This window comes from Ambystoma mexicanum, chromosome 4q (assembly GCF_040938575.1).
Source record: "Ambystoma mexicanum isolate Mex_15411 chromosome 4q, UKY_AmexF1_1, whole genome shotgun sequence".
Classification (NCBI taxonomy): domain Eukaryota; kingdom Metazoa; phylum Chordata; class Amphibia; order Caudata; family Ambystomatidae; genus Ambystoma; species Ambystoma mexicanum.
Window position 1 is genome coordinate 94,193,447 of NC_090928.1, and position 20,314 is coordinate 94,213,760.

General features: G+C 44.1%; 1 protein-coding gene across 1 annotated transcript in view; it reads right to left on the reverse strand.

The window, feature by feature from the left end:
* SLC24A3 (solute carrier family 24 member 3) overlaps positions 1-20,314 on the reverse strand; it is a 1,254,778-nt gene that overhangs the window by 948,925 nt on the left and 285,539 nt on the right. The gene's annotated exons all lie outside the window — the stretch shown is intronic.

Consider the following 20,314-nt stretch of genomic DNA (forward strand, 5'->3'; position numbering starts at 1 on the left):
CCTGGTAATTCAATCAGAGAGTGTGTGACCTCCTTTTGGCAGGGGCAACAGAATGCAGCCAGGCCTGGGAATGCATTTGTTGGGCAAGCCCCCACTCCTGTCGGGGGTAGCTGTCTGGCAGAATTCCAGTTTCCTCAAGCCAGGTTTCCGCTAAAATGTCACTTTTTGTTCCCCAGTTTAAGTCAATACAATTTTTACATATGCAGATAGAATGCTGATTCTAAGTTCAAAACTATGACATTTTAACAGTTACAAACTATGTGACACTCAAAAGAAGTCACTCAGTTAATTTAAACATTTCGATTTTGGTGGTTTTAATCCAGTTTCAGTTAGGCTGCTGACATGCATAGCTCAGCCAGTTTTGTTATGAACATTGTTTTGGGCTCTTCATCTTCCCAGATTTTGTATGCACACATACTTCATTCTGCCAGATGTCCGCTGGTGTTCAGTGAGATTTTTGGATGTGTTGCAATGTTTGAAAATAGGCATTTTGAGCTGGCATTCAGAGAAACCAAAGGTAATTTTAAAGTGTTTTTGAGCTAACAGACGCTGCTGTTTTACCTTTGGCACCCATTCCACTCATGGCACCCTGGCCCATCATGCTCGCACTGGTGGGTGGCAAGTTAGGCAGCCATTTTGGTCTACGCACAAACTGCGTGGTTCTCCTGGATTCTGGCGCACATGTGGGCTTTTTGGCCATCTTGGATTTTCTAAGCCCACAGCACCAAATGTTGCAGCATGATAGCTCAAACGTGGGTCAGGACACCCAACACCCCCAGGCATGCTTCCCATGCATACTCCTCCTTCACTGAACCAATTTTAAAGTGCAAGTGATCTGTGGTTCTATTAAGAAGAAATGCTCACAGTGGGCTGCATTTATTTATTTATTTGAATTCTTATATGTCGCGCAACACGCCCGCCGGTCTCAGGGCGCACACAAAACAGTACAAAACGAACACGTTGAAAACAGTAATAATAAACAGGACTGAATGAATCAATAGTATCAGGCATGGCAAGGACTGCATTCGCTCTGCAGTCACCATCTAATGAAGTAGCACTTTCAGAAGTCAATGGATTGTACCATCTAAGCACAATATTTCAGCTAGGCCAAAAAAAAAAGGTATCAAAACTTTGGATATGTGTCATAATATTTGAACAAATATATGTTATGTAAACCTAAATTTGGGTTCATCCGCTTATGAGCACGATCTTAAGAATACATGTTAAATGTTTAAGGTATTTGTCCCGTGCACCGTCACCAACGGAATTGGTCCCCATGCGCTCCGGAGGATCTGCAAATGAGAAGGTGGGTTGGGTTAGTAAGGTGAAGAGGGATAGAATTGATGTCCTGTTGGCAGCTTCAGTTCGGTTAACACCGTGTGCTGAGCTTTGGTGTGAGTATCAGATCGATGTCAGTCCTCGTGTGCGGTTGGTGCTGCTTATGTGTTTGTTTGTTGTTGCGCTGTGGTGAAGTGCGTGTGGCTTGCTGTGCGAGAGGTGGTTGTGTGGTTTTTGTATGTGTTAAGTATGCAGAGATTAGACTATTTTCCAAGCCGTATGTGTCTGTCTGCTCGCCTTGTACTGTGCTCCCCCCAGCTTTTGATCTGCTCTTGAAAATGAGAACCAATGGAATTCCATGGAGGCAATTGCATGCCAGCAGAAGAGGAGAGCAAGTCTCCTTTCCGCAGAACGAAAGATGTAGAAACGGCGGCAAGATCAAAGAAGATAACCTGGAAGTGCACGTACAGAATCTGACATGTTCCAGTAAAGGACAGCGCCATATTGAAATACAATGGAATGCAATTCTGGTTGCTGAGGTTCCAAGTGTTTCCTTTGAGGCGCGCGGCAGCTTCTTTTACACCTTAAGAGCTGCGCCAATTGCTGGGCGGACTCTTCATTCGGGCCTCGGAGAGGTAACGCTGCCTGCTCCCGGGCCCGCGCTCCAGCCGAGGAGCTCCCGACGCTCGCCCTTTCATCTCCAGAAACGGGGAGGCCTAAATATAGGCCTCGCATGAAAGATTCATGAGTCCCGCGGCGGAGTCATCAAAGCCGTGGACCAGGCGCATTGTCCGCCCTGGTGAATGGTTTGACATTCATTGCTAAAAAGCAATGCACAATTTATTAGCATTCAAAAAATAGTGGGGCTTTGGGGCTTTTAATATCACAGGAACATACAACCGAGCCTTCTTCATAAAGGAGAAGCAGTTTAATCATGTGCTGGCCCTTGCCAGTACAGTCAGCTCAGCATCCATTACCTTTAAGACGTACATTATTTTTTCATCAGCTCCTTCCTTCCTTCCTTCCTTCCTTCCTTCCTTCCTTCCTTCCTTCCTTCCTTCCTTCCTTCCTTCCTTCCTTCCTTCCTTCCTTCCTTCCTTCCTTCCTTCCTTCCTTCCTTCCTTCCTTCCTTCCTTCCTTCCTTCCTTCCTCTGTCCTTTGCTTCCTTTTTCTGCCTTCCTTCCATTTCCTTTCTTCCTTCATCCCCACCTTTCTCCTTTCCTTCCGTCCTTTCCTCTAATCATCTCTCATCACCCCTCCCTTGACCTTCCTTCCTTCCTTCCTTCCTTCCTTCCTTCCTTCCTTCCTTCCTTCCTTCCTTCCTTCCTTCCTTCCTTCCTTCCTTCCTTCCTTCCTTCCTTCCTTCCTTCCTTCCTTTTCTCTAATCACCTCTTCATCACCACTTGCTTGCCACACCCTTCCTTCCTTCCTTCCTTCCTTCCTTCCTTCCTTCCTTCCTTCCTTCCTTCCTTCCTTCCTTCCTTCCTTCCTTCCTTCCTTCCTTCCTTCCTTCCTTCCTTCCTTCCTTCCTTCCTTCCTTCCTTCCTTCCTCCCTCCCTCCCTCCCTCCCTCCTTTCCTCCTTCCTTCCTTCCTTCCTTCCTTCCTTCCTTCCTTCCTTCCTTCCTTCCTTCCTTCCTTCCTTCCTTCCTTCCTTCCTTCCTTCCTTCCTTCCTTCCTTCCTTCCTTCCTTCCTTCCTTCCTTCCTTCCTTCCTCCCTCCCCTCCCTGGCCCCTCCATCCCCCTCCCTCCCTCCATCCGTTCATTCATTCCCTCCTTCCGTCCCTCTATGGCTCCTCATGAAATTCCTGCGACCCCAACCATATTTTACGTGACCGCTAAACCATTGAAAAAAACGACAAGGAACTATTAAAAACAGTTTCATAGATATCCTATACTATATAAAGGTCTTCATGGAAACATACCCATAATCTATACCTGCTCAAATCCAGGGGTGGACTGGCCTATAGGGAACACTGGAGATTTCCCCGTAGGCCTCTGCACCATGGGCTTTTTTTGTGTGGTCTTTCCAAATTTTGCCACAGGAAAATGGCTGGGCTTGCTGAAAATGTGTAATATGGGGCCACTCTGAACATTATTTCCAGGGCCTCTTTTGGTTCCCAGTCCACCCCTGCTCAAATCATGTGCTTTCCTTGTCCTCAGCTTTACACTCTCTCGTCCTTCTACTCTTTATGTTTCATAAGCTTTCACTCTCTAAATGTCTTGGACTACGGCTGCCATGATCCCTCACCACTGACTATGCTGGCTAAGACTGATTCGAGTAGTAGTTCAAAACATCCGGAGAGCAAAAGGTTGCAGATCTGTGCTCTAAAGAAACCTGACATCCAGGTGTGACTGTGATTTCCGGCATAGCTATTGTCCTGCCCGTAATGGCAGGCAGACTGCATGCTCCTGGCTAAAAGTCAAAGGAACAAAGCAACTATGCCCAAGCCTGATCATAGCCATAGCTCTTAGGGTTTCCTGGTGACCAATCAGCATTCTAACTCTACCAGACAATGCTCAGTGAAAGGACTATTCCCCCCCTAAATAATATCTACCTCAAACGTGAACAAATACATCTGAACAGTTTGTCTCCCTGTGTAAGGAGTGTGTCTGCCATGTGTGCTCATTCACTCTTACACATCTGTGGGCATCATGGGTCCTCATTCACTCTTACACATCTGTGGGCATCATGTGTGCTCATTCACTCTTACACATCTGTGGGCATCATGTGTGCTCATTCACTCTTACACATCTGTGGGCATCATGTGTGCTCATATCTGTGGGCATCATGTGTGCTCATTCACTCCTACACATCTGTGGGCATCATGTGTGCTCATTCACTCTTACACATCTGTGGGCATCATGTGTGCTCATTCACACTTACACATCTGTGGGCATCATGTGTGCTCATTCACTCTTACACATCTGTGGGCATCATGTGTGGTCATTCACTCTTTCACACCTGTGGGTATCATGTGTGCTCATTCACTCCTACACATCTGTGGGCATCATGTGTGCTCATTCACTCTTACACATCTGTGGGCATCATGTGTGGGCATCAGAGCAGGTTGTACATTCAAATCTGACTAAACATAGCACCGCATAAGAAGCTGACTTGGTCATTATGGACAATCTGCAACGCCTCATGGGATAATCCATGGTTGCCTAGCGGCAGACGGGCAGACCCTCCATTTTTGACACCCCCTACATGAAGGTCTTGTTTGGTTGATGTTCCAGTCTATGTTGCTTAGTCAAGGTGGGGCTTAATCCCGCAATGTATAATAATGCTAACAAATCTGAAACACAGCACCCATTTCACTTGTGATTAGAGTCAGAGTGGGCCATGAGTGATTACTGTTGTCTGTATCGCCTGTTGCTAGAAGAGAAGATGAAGGCTCTTGATAAGTGTGAGAGAGTGCTGGTAAGTCCAGCAGCCTTGAGTGTGGTCTTAATAATTATAAACGGTGCCTCTGGGCCATCTGAACTCAGCCCTCACCATTGCCCTTATTAACAGGTTAATGTGTCTGAGGAAGCATGATCACATGATAACTTGCCATGCATGGTGACATAGCTCACTCACCTCTGACATGAGGCAGCCCTGCACTAAGCAATTGTGCATCCCAACCCCAGTGCCTCAGCCTTCCCTCCTTCCACAGTCAATGCATCAAGTGCCATTAAATTGAGTAATAATAGGGGCACTGATTATAGTGCATAGAAGCGGGATGAAACCGGCATCAAGCACTATATAATAAAGCAGACATTGCTATTATCCACTGAAAGCTCTCTTTTTTTCTTTTCTTTTTTGAAAGACCAAAAATAGAATTTTATAAGAAATTTCAAACAGATTCAGTAATTGTTTATCCCAAAAATACAAACATTCTTTATCCCTTTTTCCTATTTTTCTTATTAACAGCTCATCTCAGAAATCCCACTTATTTCCTTTTTCCCCCAAACTTTCTTCTGTGTTCAAAGCATCTTGCAGTGACATATGTAAGGACTTTCCAACTCGTGGTCCAGTCTCACACTGTAAAAGAAGTGTCATAGTTCCAAACCATTCGATCCACAATGTGCGCAGGTATAGGCCTACCTACGTCAAGAGGTGCTTCTGGTGACTTAGGAACAAGGGCCAGCCACGTGCATTCCATTAGCAGCAGCTTGGAAACCAGGCCTAGGTCAGGACAGATACTAAGAGCCCAACTGTGTCCCCAAATGTCACTACATGGGGACTCGTCAAACATCTGCAGAATGGAAGGGGTCAACTCCCTGCTTCTTGATGCCAGTACAAGTTATGTCGTCGCACATATAAACAAAAGGGGATGGAGATAAATGAAAAGAAAATGCTGGAAAAATGAAAGTTTAACGAAAAATCTTTCAAAACACACCAGTTTGAAAATCGAAACTGAGGTAAAGTGAGAAGAAAGGATGCAGCAATTAAAAATAATTAGAATTAAGAAGAGATGAGCCCTGGGTGCTTGGAAATAAATATGTGTTCCCCTTTCTCCAAAGCTCTTAACCAGAAGCAAAACATATATTTTGGATTGTGTTGTTCTTTGCCTTGGCAGCCCACTTCTCTGATCTTTAAAAGACATGGGCCTGATTCACTTAAGTTTTCTTAATGGGACTGCCCCACTGACAAACCTTTTGTGAAACCTGCCCATGATCTAATCAAGAGGTGACCTGGTTAATCTTGCTTTTCATTATCCGTAGGATAGCCTGAGAACTCCTCCAGGTCCTCATGAATTCAAACTGTACGCATGCAATTAATTCTTTATATATTTCCAATCCAGTTTACCCTCATCCTAAGCGCCCTTCCACTCCTCTTATCCACCTTTCTCTCCCCATCCTTTCTCTCCCATCGCCTTTCGCCTACGTTGATATTCCTTGAGCCGGCTAAGGCCCGCGAGACAAAACATGCCAAGCATGGGTGCTTTGAGACCACTATGCTGGTGATTCAAGATTAATTAATTGAGTGGTTTTACAGGGAAACAGAGGGGTGTTAACCCATTTTAATATCTAATATTATTCCTATTATAGGCTCCATTTGCATATTGAGATTGCCAGCTATCATCACGTGGGTAACACTCCGGCTTAGTGTTTCCCATGCATTTATCAACTCGGTTACTTCGTTTATGATGGTCATTGTCGTTGGCTTTGGCTTGTTATACATATTGAATAATAACATCTACTGGCAATCCGGGGCACGCACTTCCAAACACTGCAAGTCAACCATGCGTGTCGCTCTGAGCTTCACCCGCCAGTTGAGATGTAAATCTCTAAAAACACTCTAGCCTCCACTGGTCCTTCCCTTTTTGTCCCTTTTGTGCCAGGGTCTGAAATACCTGGTAACCCTGAAATTCCACCCTGCTAGTCCATGCTTCCTGGCTAAACCTGCTATATTCCATGACATTATACTACATTCAGGGATTGGGAGGGCCGACTTGCGGTGCTCGGCCAGTCATTCCAACTCATCTAAGCCCTCTCTGGCTACAGCATGGCCAAAGCCAGCATGATTACTGGGAGGGGGGAAATTGGTGCCAGCGTTCCCTGCTGCCCCTGAAGCAGTGCCAATGGCAGCCAAAGGACCCATAGGATGTTTCTCACTGCTTGTGGAATAAGCGGTAAATGGAAGGGCCTGCATCCACTGGTGCGCCGATAGAAATATGGCAGTGCCTGGTGGAAGATAAATTCTGAAGTCGATGGACAATAAGCCATCCACAAAGGACTTATTTGTGAAGGTTATTTGAATACTATCATGGATGCCGGCTAGTGCTGGCCTCTGCGTGCATCTCACTCTATCACCTCTATTTATAGAGGTACATCCTTTGACAACTCTAATCCAGTGAATACATTTATTGATTAGAGATTCCTGGTTTTCAAAAGCGCCATCGCTCAGTCTGGGCACATTATACATGATGATTATGGGGGCTTCGCCATTTGGTCTCTGCCTAAATGCCCTTAATCCACACCCTTCCCTTTCTTGCACCCAAACACCATTCCCCGCTTTCATTCTACATGGAGGAAGCTTACTGGCAATGTAATGATTGATAGTCTCAATAACTGGGCCTCTAGTGTGGGGGTGGTCTTTGCCCATATGTGAGCACCCCTCTTGATCCGTGCTGGATGGAGGCAACACCCCACTTTCTCCACAGCGCTAGCAGTGGTTGCTCCTCCCTTTTTCATTGGGGAGGTCACCTCGCAAATTCTTTGATCTCCCACTTGATTAGCCTCTGGTTGAACTTTGCTGATTGATCTTGTTCTCCATTAAATCAATTGTAGAGACAATGGACTGTAACGAGGTCTTTAATGCCACAATGTCATTTCCTTTGCCTTGTATCTTAAGAAGGGAAGATTTAAGTAAGCTGACATCATCTGTCAGCTGAGATAGAGCAGCTACACAGGCGCAGGTACTGGTGCTTGCACCTTTTTCCTCCATCCCACTGGGACCTATGATATACCTCTGGGTTTTGACCCGGAACACGTACCTTGCCTTCTTATGGTTTTCTTGGCTTTTCATTTCCCTCGCTGAATGTCTGTCAACTCTTCTAGCGGCGAATATCTATTGGCAAGGTTAATAGATGGATCAATCACAGCTATTACATTCTGAACTGGTTGTTTGTATCCTGCTAGGTGTGACAATAGGGGCCTGCCTCTCCTCAGTGGTCTTTGTAGAGGTCTTTACTGCATCTATTGTATCCTCAGCTTTTGTGTGGGAGGGCTGGTGCGGATGAACCTCAATCACCTCTTTTGGGGCATTGTTGGTATTCGCCTGGATCACTGGGGCAGGGGAAAACAAGACATTTCTCCCACTGTCCTGTCCTACTTTTTTTCTATCTGATAGGGTCGCAGGGGGCCTGTAGCCCGGATGTTTGGCTGGTTCATCTTTCGCTTGGCAGTTGGTACTAATTCTGTTACCACAACCTCAATGAGCTCAATGCCACAACCTTCGGTTACACAGTTTGTGGCTGCCCCAGTCATACCAAACCCCGCCCCCCTCTTGCTTGCCCCCATGAGAGCTTTACAGATCCCAGGCCGTCGATTCATTGGATTAGATCTTTAATCTCTGATATTAGCACATACTAGCACATTCACCTCATTAATGGGTTTGAACATGCTATATATATATATTCTCTTACTCTTAATGTTTGGTGGCAGAGGTGCTTTACGTTTAGACATAGCAAAAAAACAATAATCTATTTTACAAATAGGGCACAATAACACTGGATTTTTCAGGAGATCTAGAAGGTCCGCTGATTAATATCCAATGGCTGCTGTACAAACTGAACGCGCCCAGGTTGCTGGGGGGAAGCCGAAATCCACCCCCCTGTCCCTACTCCACCTAGATCAATGGCAAACTTATCAACCAAGTTTTATCGCGTGTGTTGTATAGTTGCAAACTAACAATAGGTTCAATTGTTGGGCCACTTGGGTGTCCTCCGAAATGCTTAGTTTTAACAAAGGAATAAGATTTCTAACTAGCTCAGTAGTGTGAAACAGGTAATTGCACTTGTTATAGCATAAATCTAATTAAGACATATTTTACACACTGCATTATGGTAAATCTACCAGATTGTGGGTTATACAAAAGGTCAAGACATTAATCATCAAAGATTGAAATTCAATCAGAAGCATGAACGTATTCTGGATCAATCATATTGTCTATGGAGCTTGCATTGTTGCTGATAACATTGAGTGTGGAAGACAGTACTAACTACAAACTGATTAGAGAGAAATAAAGGAATTTTCGAAGATAGAATTCTTCCTTCATTCCTATTGGTTCCAGTGAGTCTAACTGATGTATCCAAAAAAGTTCCCTCTTGGTAATTTTTGTATGTAGGTCACAAGCCCTTGGCAAGGATTGTCCTACTGCTAGAATTGCACATCTCATCTGTTCAATGGTGTGATGGATTTCCCGAAAATGTCTATAGACTGGTGAAGCTTCATTGTATGTCCTAATGTTGGATTTATGCTCTGTCCAACTTTCCTTGGCTCTTCTGGCAGTCAGGCCCACACAATATTAGCCACATTGGCATTGAATTGCATAAATGACCATTTGGGGGTCACAGGTGACATAGTGGTTTAGCTTGATTTTCTTCCCATTGTGTGGATGTCTAATGTAATCGCCCTTAATGATGTTACTGCAATGTTGGGAATTTAAGCAAGGTAAAGTGCCTGTCTGTCACGTCCTCAATCTTGCCCTCCTCCCGACACTTACCCGGCACCATCCGTTCCCATACCCACCACCCACACCAACGGGGAAGACACGTCAGGCGGGATGTCAGAGGGGGTAGAACCACCTCCTTCCGCCCATTTCCGTGTTGGCGCTTGCCCTGGCGTCTCATCCATGCCCGACGGCTCTGGGGTCGTCGGCTCCAGATCCCACGCACGGGAGAACCTGATCGCGTCTCGCTCAGACGATCACGTGACTAGTCACGGGTTCTTCGTCTGTAGCCGACGCCGGCGTCCACATTGGACAAACACCAATCACTGATGGCGTCCGGCCTCACGTGACGCTCCTGTGCGGTCACGTGCCCTGTCACGTGATCTAGCTTCCCTTCAAAAGGAGCCGAGAGGAAACACTCAGCGCTTCACAGCTGTTTCTACCAGAGACCTGTTCGGCATTACCCTTTTTGCTTCTAGCTACAGTTTGGAACTCGACCGCGGAACGTTATTTGGACTTGTCTTGGATTTCCCTTTGGATTCGACCTATCTTCTGGACCCTTGGAACTCTTGACCCCCATTTCTGGCCCTGGAATTGCTCTGGATTACCCTTCTGTCTTGGCAAACTAATAACCACACAATTCCTGTCTATCACGCTTTGCCTCCTGAGTCATTTGGGGTTCACCACCTGGACCTTGGATTGACTTGCTATCTGGTCACGCTCTGGCTGCAGGTGTGAGTTGGAGGAACTGCAGCACATCCCAGCCTGCTGTTGGTCTTCCCTTGTTGTCTATTCAGGTTTCCCACCGGTTCTATCATCCCCAGGGTAAGCTTTGTCATTTTTCCTTGTCTGCTTGCACTGCCATTCTTGTTCAAAGTATACCTGATCCTAACCTTTGCCTTACAGCACTCAGGGGTCCTTCCGGTGTTCCCGGTATCTGACTGACGACGCCACTCATCACCTGTGGCCTCAAAGATTGCTAGGGCAGTATATTTTTCCTGCTCGAGCGGTACTTGGGGACGGAGGTAGTTTATAGCTGCACGACCATCAAGGCGGATCACCAAGATCAGAACACTGTCTTGGGTTTCTGTAGGAACCTGTGGGTTTTTTCACTTGGTCTCGCTGCCTTAATAAGATGGTGGCTTAAATGTTTCCCTCTTTTGTAAGCCACGATCGGTGGTTTTGGAAAGAGTTGTAATAGAGTCCAACTGAATGGTTCTATTTTCTCTCTAAGGTATGTTTTTCTCGATTCGTATATTATACCCAGTGGATCTCACTCGAGTTTGTGCATTTACCATGAATATTATCTTGCTTGACTTTCAGAGCAACTTTGAGCCTTGTTCAAATAGCCACCAAGTATCTTGTGTTATACCATTAGGCATAATGTCATGAAGTCGTTTTACCCGAAGTATATCCACATACATGACATGAAGTAAATGATCAAACTTCTTCTGCTTGACTAGTCATTGTAAATTTCACACAAAAGTATGATTACTGATAAACAACTATTTGTATTCAGCTTTCAGATTTATTAGTTTGCTTCTGAAGAAGGGACTTATGTCTCGAAACGCGTTGTTTGTTTTTTGTAATAAATATATTGATTTATCTAAAAGAAAATGTTGATATTTATTTAATACAAATCTGTGGATCTAGCAGAACACTAATTTCGATAAGAGAACAGTGAATATGATCACCATATTAAGTGATTGGGCTTTTCATGCCAAATGCACAGTGAGGGGGATATGGGTCCCCTACATATGGAAACCAGTTTGTGTAGTGTTTAGTTCCGGTCAATGTGTCAGGACTGGTGGTTTCTCCCCTGCGCCATTAACATTACTATCTCTATCATAAGGAGTTCATACACTCCTTTCACAAGTACTTTCAGAATTTAGGAGTGTAGTTTGGCATTTTCTTTGTACATTTAGATAAAATGGCCACCCCCACCTGCATCCCATGAATGCTACCCCTCAAGCCAAAGAGATGTAAGCTGAACATTGTCTTTTTTCTATATAAGAAAGTCCTATCCTGTGTTTGCTTTTTTACTACAAATTCTAAATACCATTTCTGCCTAAAATTTCCATTTAAGCTGCTAAAATGTATGAAAACCTACATGTTGTGTGATTTTAAAACTGGACTAACCCCGCGTGGAAACGTTCTTTGCGCCACACCTAGAGAACAATAAAGGCTGACTATTTTCTGCACTTTCATGCAGACGCCTCTTAGACTTTCGAGTGCATCTAGATAAGGAGATGAGAAGGGAGTAGAGTCTTGGCCAAACCCTAACATCCCACATGTTGTCGTAATCCTTCTAGAGGAGGGAAAGGCCCATGAACGGAGTTAACATTGCACCAATTCAGCATATGGTTTCCTGTTAGGCGTCTGGGCACTCTTATCAGAGGACCAACCCCAGCAAAGTTTGCAAAAGTGCAAGGTCGGGGTGCCAAAAAACAGGCTGTGCCTTCCCATATCGGCAAGTGGTGCAGTCAGAGCCTCATATTCCACCATGGCATGCACTTTACAGGGACTATATAAACAATGTGCTCCATTAAGGACACTCGAGTATGAAAAATGTGCCCTTCCTTGTACACAAGCACGTCATATCTACATAATGACCACTTTAGTAGCAGACCCTGAAATACGTTCCCAACGCATAAATATGTATTTATACGTACAACGTGTTCAGACCTGTTTAACACATGGTGCTTCCTCTAGCACAAAGGCTCTTCTTAGAACTGCCTCATTCTCTGGCAAATAACAAGTGTAATAAACCATCTTGGCGTCTTCACTCACTGACATTTTCCTGTCTCCTTTCTGGAATGTTCACCCCGTGCAGGCACCTGACATGCAAGGGGCACCACTCAGCTCTGCATACTAATGGCGGCCATTGCCTGGTTATTAAAATATAATATAGCAAAGGCCATTTCCTGTTTTTTACAGGGTGTGTTCCCCTACCTCATCCCCCCTACCACACCAGAGGAGCATGATTCATAAGGTGCCTCTGTCTGACTAGAACTCCTTGCTTGGGACTTGGCTCCTGTTTTTCTACATATAGGTGTGTAGGAGTGCAAGGCTTATCCTCCCCAAGAAGGTTGAGGAACACACGTGCCTGCTTATTTATGTGTGTGTGTGTGTGTGTGGGTGTGTGCGCGCTCGAGCGTGCGTGTTTGTGTGTCTTATTACAATCCCCTACTGCTCAAGTCACCAAAATTAGTAAAACAAGCCGCCACGATTACTGACATGTTTCGACACTTTCATAGGCCCTATATAATTTATGCTTCAGCAGGAAGTACTCCACACATCGACATGTTGTGGAGTGCATCTCTTCTACATTGATCGTAGCATGCAGACACACAGATGTTCTCAGGAGCAGGTGTTTGTGTTCGCTGGAGGCAATCCCCCCCCACACAACATCATTTATTGCAGTCCTCTGGAGAGTTCTCACGCATAGCTATGGTAACTTCTTGAAAAGGTAGCATATTAGATTTGTCCCCATCTCCATCTATACAACTATGTTTTGTGTTGCTGCAGGTTCAGAGCCATCAATGGGGATCCACATGTAGCCATTGCAGCCAAATGGTTCATTCCGTTTTGAAGCACTCATTTGGACGGATGTGCAAAATGGAATCAGCATTCTGTCAACATCCTCAACAACCTCTTCCATGGCAATAGATGCATTGCGAAGTGTCTAAAAAGTGACTTCCCTTTTGTCACAACTACAGTATGCTCAGCCTCTCTGGCTATGCATCTGTCCCTCTGCGTAACCAAGCAGTGCGCGCTAAGTGAGAAGTGAGTGAGCAGTCACATGGGCCAGACCTCTAATAAGTTGTCCTTCCCTTACTACTGGAATGAGAAGCCTGAGATAGCGACATTTTGTAGGTCTTCAAAGCGACCCTTCTCTGCGGCTTCCTGAAGCGTCAACCCAGTTGGCACCTAAAGCTGCCCACAATACGTTGCTAGGCAACTGTTACGCCAAATGAGTGTTTGTTCAAGAGCGACACTGGCTCTGGACAAAACGTTGATTTCCTATGCCCTCTTTCCTTGCTGGCTGGTGGGGTCAGTGTTTGTCTCCCCCCAGCTTGAATGCATCAACTTACTTCATCTTGTGAACTTGTCCCAGTGCTGGTGCTAAAGGCTTAGAATATGGCTTCACACCAGTAAATAGGTACCAGAATGGCAACTCTTTGCAAGGAATCCAAACACTTTTGTATAAAATGAGTCTAAATGCAGGTTTCGTACATAGAATCGCATCAGCCGCGCCAAACAGCCCTGTGTTATAATTTTGCATAGAAGTGTGGTGAATCCCAGATGAAGTGCTACATATGAACCTGATCTTGTTATTATTATGCATATCATTAGTATTGTTATTATTATCAGTAATATCATTATATTGACTATTACCTTTTAAGCAGTCCTTGTTTCAATCTTGACTGCATATCCTCTCTACTCTAAGTATACATATGCCATTCTCATGTATTTCTACCAGTTTAGAAGTGGGTAGTTCACCAATAGGATTTCTGAACGTGTCCTGTCCCTTCATACAATCCTTCAGCTTGCTAGGTTGTTTTCTGGGGTCTCTCACAACTCCCCGCCTTCTTTAGGGGCAGCCTAGGGCTCGGTCAGCTACCAAAGCATTGAGCAAAGGGGGCTTCTGGTAAGCCATGAATCACTTTTATCGGCGATTACATGCACCTGTAGTCCATCAACAAACGTGATAGCAAACAACGCGAGGCCCCTCCCTGGCATGTGCGCCCTTTGCTAGGTCTGTTCATTGGTGTCCAGATTGCTTAAATATCGTGATTGGTTCACAGCTCCTTGAAAATGCATTTCAGTTCCCTGCCCATGAGAAGGATGGAAACACAGAGTGCCGCAATAGCCAAGGGGGATTGCCTCAGGTCAAGCTCGAGACACAAAACAAATTGAGTGGATAACTCATTAATTCCTGACAAAAACAAATGGAAGGCGTTCATTTAACTCGGTGCCCTCTGGGCAGAGGCTGATGCCGCCAAACCTCTCGGCAGCTTTAGCATGAGCAAATTCATTTTCAGTGGCGGCCATTTTAGATCAATTCTGGAAGCAACTGGAAGAAGAACGCACATCTCACCCACTCTTAGCTGCTTTTTCCCAACTTTGGAATCTCATCAGTTGAAGAAGGTGCTTTTCTAGCATTTACAAATAAATTCTACATTTCTGACATTCAGTAAGAATATAACTAAGAAGTGTAATACCCTGTGATGAAATCCAATTTAAGTATATCTAATATATTTAAAAAATGTACAGCTTTGCTAAATTTTTCCCTTCATCTTTTAATACAGGGGTGAAAAGGTAATGTTGCAAGCTACTAGCCAGCCATAGCACACCATTTCTTATTCGCCCAGAGCAAATTATCACGAGCCATTTGCTAGTGAGGAGTATACATTGTGCGCCCTATTTCATGAACGCCAATTACAAACCATATTGACCAGTACAGCGTGATCATGCTAAACATGTCACAAAGACTAGTATGGGCCTGAATCAGAGAAGTGTTTTATAATGGCGCAATCCCATTGGAAAACGCTGTGTGAATCAGGCCCTAACTGTGAAGTAAGCACTGCCTCCTCATCAGTCCATTTACGTTCCTTCTTCCATGAAGGGGACTTTGGCCCACAAGTGGTTGAAGTGTACGAAAAGAAGTAGTGGAACTGGCCTGCCCCCGCTCCCCACAAACCCCACCACCATGCTCCCTTCCAAGCACAATGCAAACTCCCAAACACATGCAGCTGCTGTTTAAGGGAATGTTCAGTGCCGTGCACTGAAAGTGGAAGTCTCAACTTCTTCCTACACTTTTATTTTAAAGTGAAAACATTCCCGAAGGGTTTCTTTTTAAAATAAAAGTATAGGAACAGTAAAACTTAATTTAAAAAGTAGAGGAGCATCACTTCCAACCACTCCTGCAGGTTTTTGTACATCCTATACCGAAGCCTATTCTCTCGCCACTTTTGGGTGCAGAAGTTATTATTATGCTGAAATGTCAGAGTTTCTGAAGACATTGGCGTGGCTCTGTTCTGAACACTTCAGAATAGATTGCCCTGAAATCCCTAACTGAATTGGATCGCAAAGCCGGTGTTCATGAGATGTGACTAGGGGCCCAATTCATAGAACTGTTAGCACGGTGCAAAGTGACTTTGCACTGCCAACAAACACCCTGATTCACAGAGCGGTGCAAAGTGTATTTTGCAATGCAAAGTGACTTTGCTCTACTTTTGCACCAGTGCAATCACTTTGCACTGCAAAAATACACCTTTCACCGGTCGGTGAATCAGGGTGTTTGTTTGCAGTGCAAAGTCACTTTGGGCTATGCTGAAAGTTCCATGAATCGGGCCAATGGGTCTAATTTACACAAAAAAAGCGCTTTTCAATGGGAAAACCGCATTGAAAAAACGATTTTCAAATCAGGCCTCATGCTTACGATCACTTACTGAAGTAAAGCTCAGTCTAGAGAGTAAGTTGCAGACTGAAGTCCAAAGAGACATGAATTCCAATCCCACCTTCCCCACTCGAAAAAACAGAGAATTATATCACATCTGCCAATACATAAGTACATATATAAACAGGAGGTTGACTGAACAACCATGTCCATCAACAAAGAAAAAAATGCAGAAATTATAACCAAGAAAAAAAGAGCGTGGTATCCATTTTCAGGCAGATGGAGTGATAAGGAGTATTATAAGGAAAAGTGCATTTAATCTTCAAATGTAACATGCTGTATTTTCAGAATATTATTTATTAATTTAAAACATGGTTTGGGGAAAATATAGATACAGAATGTGACCCAGTGCCTCCAGGTAAGAACCGTACCTATCTGTTTTACTGCCGGAAATGAGGCCAACGCTTGTAAAAGTGAGGCAAATATCTGCCCTTTGGGTCCGCTTGCACGGCCAGAGGCATCGACAGCGTATGCCACAGAGCGGAGCTCTGCTATTGTATTACATGATCAGAAGAGAGCCTGTGATTACAAAAATCATATTTATATATATATTTTGACTAGACACAAAGAAAGTATGACCTCCAAAACAAGCTACAATTTTTAAATAAAATATATTTTTATTTTATTACAAATACTGCATGTTTACAATGAGAATAATTTTTCTCAGTCCTGAAAAATCATTTTAATCTGAATGCCCAAACCAAGGACATAAAATAATCTTCCCTCAAAATCTTCTCTCGAGCCCAGTGTTGACCTGGTGTATATTATTTGTCCATGTACGTCCACAACGTGGCTGTTTTCTCAAGATCAATGAACTCTGCCTCTAATACTATTAGCTTCTCACCTCTGTATTCTCGCTGAGGTTACCTACTTCTTTACATAACTCTTTGACCTCTATTGTAAATAAGTGTTCATATTCTGATACTCTGTAAATGTTCTGCAACTATATGACTCATGATGTAAATAACGATTCCTTCTTCTGCTGTTATGTATAATGTCTGTAACCATGTAACAAGCAATGCGCCCAGCTGATACCTCAGGGTTCGGTGCACTTTATGAATGAATAAACAAACAAACATGTAAAGCAGAAGCGTTGCTAGTCAGGGACCGGTGTTCGGGGGGCCTGTAGCAACGGGTCTTTTGGTTGTAGCCCCAGATATAAGCTCATTGGCTACAACCAAAAGGCTAGCTAGCCCTGAGTCCCGACAGTCCTGACATTGGCGTAGCCCCAGATCTTTTCCAGACCTAGCAACACAAATGATGTCAAGTTCTACGGGAGCGTATCTGTCTGAACCTCTACTTCCCAGGGAAGCCACTATACAGCAGTGGGCCTTATCAATCAATTAGGGACTTGCTCAGAATGAGCCTGGCGTGTGCAACAAGGGCACATCCCTTCTGAACAGAAGTCTTAGGAGGTCGAAGGGAGTCAACTGTGTGCGAGGGGTCCCCGAGCCCATGCAGTGCAGAGTCTTGAAGCCCATCTGAATGACTTAAAATTATTATTTTTTTTTTTAAATACTTGTTCAGCAACAATTTGCATGTAAGTATTTTGTTTTCCTCTCCGCTCTCTCGGTGCTACCTGCTCAGCCTACTCGGCGTCATTTAGATAAATTGCCTATACACTCTCTTTAACTTGTGTATCTCTTCAGAGCAAGCATGTTAATACATGGACATGGCCTGATCACTCTTGCTGGATTGCTCCCCTGCAAACATTGAATTCATCCATTTTTTTTAAAAAGTCAAGTAAGTAAACAATCCACGTGGTGCTCCTATTCTAGGAAATTCCTCTCCGTATACACCATTAATCCGAATCCGAATCCGAATTTTAGATGTCACATAAGCTAAGTTTTCCAACAAAATAACCAGCACTTGCGCAGAAACAAGCGTTTTGCTCCTTAAAGCACAACATGAAAGACTGCCGCTGTTGTTATGCTTTTTCCTGTACAAGGTCATTGTGAAGGTGTCGCACACACATGACTTCTAATCAGAAATAGGGATTTCCCCCAACACTGCCTTGTTGATTGAACGCAAAGACGTATTTCATCATAGAGTTGTACCTCTTCCCTGCCATGACTTAATCCCTGCTGTCTACTGGGTGTTGGTACCCCTATCGTCCTCCCTCCACCCCCGTGGTCTGAGGAGGTTCTCGCTCCAGCTAGGGCTGCATAAACTTAATAAATAAATAAATAAATAAATAAATAAATCAGGACATTTTTGAGACCCTCAGCTTCTCGTGCAATTCTTGTCCTGTCTTTTTGCTTCTGATCCTTGGACTTCTTCGCAGAAGCAGCAGCTCTGGGCTCACCTCAATGTAGTCTTTAGTTCCTTCAGTCCAATGTGAACACCTTAAATGTGAAAGTCGAATAGAATACATTAAACACGTGTAGGATAGCATGAATAAAGTAATGTAATCAAGCTCACCTTCATCCTTAAACTACGATTTGGCCTAAGGGCATTGGTGCTCATATTTGAGTCTTCCCTAAAATAATAGCAGGGACCTGTTATGTTTCCACCATAGCATAGAGAGGTCCCCGCCGCCAAATGTTCTTTATTTTCCCGGAGGAGTGTCAAAGCTGAATGTAAAAAGGCAGTGTGCATGCTTTTGCTCCGCCCCTTTGCAAACAAAGTAAACGCTGCCTTCCATGCACACATGGCAGGGTTTGCAATGCATTCCTATGGAGCCTGCCTGCTTTTTGCTGGTGCAAAAAGTGGTGGACTCCGTAGGAATCCCACAGCATATGCACCAGCATGAAAAAGCACGTGGACGCAAATGCTGTAATATTTGTGTGCCGGAGAGGACTGAGGACGTGGAATCGTAAATTACAATCTGCCCCTCCTCTCCGACATACAAATGAATACACATAGCTTTTACGCATTTTATTTCCGTTACGGTCAACCAAAAAGCGATCCATTGAGTAAAGTGCAAGTTGGAAAAGTGGCTTCCACCAAATTCAGTGACAGCAAATTTAATGAATAGACAAAACACAGGATGTGTTATTTTTTAATTTATTTAAAAAACGTAACTTTGTATAAAACCTAATCCATAAAGGGTGACAGTGGGCTTTAGAAAAGGACTAGTAAATTAAGCGTATGGATTTGTATCCTTAGAAGTGCGCGTTGACCACAAAATGTGTGCGTGATGGCAAGCTGCGTCACCCGTTCAGCAAAGGTCCACCCATAGAGACCTTGAAAGAGTGAAACATGAATTGGATTGGATTTCGGTGATTCGCGCTCTGCCTTCCAAAGTTGGGTCAACAGTTATTTAGTATGAAATCAGTTCAATGTCCTTAAAATGGGTCATCCAATAAATTATTTATTCTCATATGTTCAGCCGACACGTGTTTCGACCTTAGTCATCCTCAAGGCCTTATTATTCAGAACTCTATAGGTAAGCCGTGAATTGCACGTAGGCGCGGTGTCAGGTCTTTTATCCTGTATATAGTTCTGTTGGCGAGCGATTAGGTTGATTCTTATTGCTAGCCTATCATTGGCAGATACATAATGTTGCAGGTATTGTTCGTGATACTAGGAAATCCTTGGTTGAGTTCCCAGAGACAAGTTAGCATTCCAGATTCTTAACCATCTAGAAGTCTTGAATAGTCCTCGGGTTATATCCCTGCCGTGCCGCTTTAAAAAAGGAACAAAGTAAAACCTAAATTTAACAAAATGCATGATAATAAAGTAGGAAAGTAAAGGGACATGAAGGAGGGCATGTAAAGAAAAATTACAAACAAAATAAAAAAAATTAAAAAAGTTTAGTCCAACTATGAGAGCCAATAAAACAAGAAATTAGCTAGGAAAAGATAATTAAAAAAAGTACACGTTGGAAGCGCAATCAAATTCATAACCATCAGGCAAGACAGAATGTTCCTAGAGCTATGTATGGAATTTGAAACAACCTTGCCCGGCATCCAGTGTCCTGTTGAGATCCCCACTTATCTGATTACTGGATTTGATAGGAAACGCCTGCCCCCTATCTGAGCCCATCTCAATGCAACAGTATGGGATACTTAATCGGGGTTCTGACATAGCAGGCACTTTAAAAGCTGTGTATGGCTTGCTAGAGGTTCTGTGGTTTCCAGGGTCTGCAGCGGGTGCCATGCCAATGGTGTTACTTGGTTCTGTTTTACTGAAAAGGTGTAAGGTTTCTGAAAGAAAAGGGTTGCCATTGTGAAGTCACAAGCAAAGAACCATGACAAGACGTTCAACATTCAAAAGAGGGAAGTCTGAGGAGCTTCTTTGTGAAGCGCCCCCTTAGTCATCAGATAACGGACCAGGGAAAAGACATGCCCCCATCCCCACATGGTTCCAAATTAAAATTCGATAAAGAGGTGCTAAAACCAGCTCCTGGGTTTTGGGCATCACCCAGTAGGCAGGAGCTACTGCTGGGGAACCGCTAGTGAGTACAGAAGGC